At 55.0% G+C, this 2,159-nt stretch overlaps 1 protein-coding gene across 2 annotated transcripts in view; it reads right to left on the bottom strand.

Annotated features, from left to right (window-relative positions):
* The window catches only part of CARS1 (cysteinyl-tRNA synthetase 1), a 44,741-nt gene that overhangs the window by 13,091 nt on the left and 29,491 nt on the right, over positions 1 to 2,159 (bottom strand). The gene's annotated exons all lie outside the window — the stretch shown is intronic.

Genomic DNA, 2,159 nt, shown 5'->3' on the forward strand with positions numbered 1-2,159 from the left:
CCCGGCACCGCCCTATCAGCCCGGGTCCTCCACTCGCCCAGGGCCAACTGGTCGCACTCTGGTCCTGAGGGTAGTCTGCTGGACATCCCGGGAACCCGGCCAGGCAGCGGAACTGCTGTATCAGCACCACACGACACCCAGTGACAGGACACACGGTGCTAGGAGGCACGGGGGTGGGGGGTGGGGGTGGGGAACGGGGGCGCCTCGTCCACCCTATGTGCATACACGCTGAGGAAGGGTCCAGTGAGCCGAGAGTGAGGTGGGGCACTGCCTTCCCTGGTGTCTGGCCCAGCCCCTGGCCCAGGCCCCGCAGGAAGCAGTCAGCTCCCATTCGGCTCACAAGGGCCAGCCTGCCCCCATCCTGCAAAAGTGACCTGAAGAGACGCTCTACGCACCACTGTGGGGACGTCTGGCTGACCAGCATGCTGTGGTAAGCAGGAGCTCACCAGTCCCCGGGGAGGCATACACGGTCACCAGAGGGGACTTCCCTGGCAACACGGGTGACACGCATGGAGAACACTGCTGCCGTGAGCACACGCCACATCTGTGTGGCACTCGCCTTCCCGCAAGGAACCCCGTGTCTGGTGGCAGGGCAGAGCAATGGGCTGCCCGCGCTCCAAGGCCGCACACACCAGGGGCCATGCGCTCAGGCCCTAAGGCCCCGGGTCCCTCTACCCAAGCCGAACTGCAGGCTTCTCAGGGCGCTGTCGGCCCCTGGTGGAGAGGACCCGAGCAGGAAGCACAGAGCCCATGAAGGGTCCTGACTCTCAGGCCCGCCCGGGAATCCTGCTTTGCAAGTACCCCATCGCGCCACACGCTGAGCTTCCTGAGGAACAGGGCAGAGGGGGAAGCAATGCTGAGGATGCTCTAAAAGCACAAACTTTATGACCGTAAAACGCGGACTAGACATCGAACAGCTGGACAATACAAAAGAATATTGCCCATGATCTTTCAACGCAGCAACGATTACCGTTAATAACATTTTGCTGCACTGACTTGCACGTTTCAAGAAAAAAACCTACGCAAGCGAAACAGAGACACACTCAGCAAAGAGGACGATGTCCGTGGCAGTCCTGTGTCTTCCTGCCCGATGTTCTGTGGCGGCTCACCACGTCATTGTCTTCTGGCCATCCGCATCGAACCATCCGACCGACAACGTACGTGTTGGTTTTCAATTCTTCATTGTTAAGAAAAATTATACGTATTTGTATCTAATTTTTTTTTTAATTTATTTTGAAAAAATCTAAAATAGAGATGAGGACTGTGAACACAGTCTCACACACACCGGCCCCTGACAAATGTCATTATCTAGAAACGCCTGTTGTTTGCTCCGGCCTTTTTTTACAAGAGAAACAAGACACAAAAGCCCTTCTGTTCCCCTTCTGGGCTTCGCCTCCCTGTCTCCTCCACAGAGCAACCACGGCTGCCACCTGCAGGCACTTGGAGTGGCAGCATCAGAGACTAAACTGTGTCCCCTGAAAATATGTCTATCAGTCTGGCTGGGCCATGGTTCCCAGTATTGTGTGACTGTCCACCATTTTGTCATCTGATGTGATTTTCCTATCACGTTGTAAATCCTACCTCTATGACGTTAATAAGGTAGGACAGGCAGCAGTTATGTTAATGAGGCAGGACTCAATCTACAAGACTGGATTGTGTCTTGAGGCAATCTCTTTTGAGATATAAAAGAGAAGTGAGCAGAGAGACAGGGGGACCTCATACCACCAAGAAAGCAGTACCTGGACCCGGGGTCCCTGCACAGAGAAGCTCCTAGATCAGGGGAAGATTGATGCCAAGGACCTTCCCCCAGAGCCCACAGAGAAAGAAAGCCTTCTCCTGGAGGTGATGTCCTGAATTCGGACTTCTAGCCTCCTAGACTGTGAGAATAAACTTCTCTGTGTTAAAGCCATCCACTCGTGATATTTCTGTTGTAGCTGCACTAGATGACTAAGACAGGGGGTTTGACACGGTCTTCTGCCCACTCACCCTGCCCTGTCCCTGTGGTGCACCCTCCTACCCAGCACGTTCTGGACTACCCTGCACGGCCTGCCCGCGTTGCACATACCTTTCCAGTGTGTGGAGGGAGCAGGCCATTCTGACTCGGCTAGGTGTTCCCACAATCACTCCCCACCACTTAGGAGAACCCTGGATTTTGGCCA

This window comes from Trichechus manatus, unplaced genomic scaffold (genome assembly GCF_000243295.1).
Source record: "Trichechus manatus latirostris isolate Lorelei unplaced genomic scaffold, TriManLat1.0 scaffold00244, whole genome shotgun sequence".
Classification (NCBI taxonomy): domain Eukaryota; kingdom Metazoa; phylum Chordata; class Mammalia; order Sirenia; family Trichechidae; genus Trichechus; species Trichechus manatus.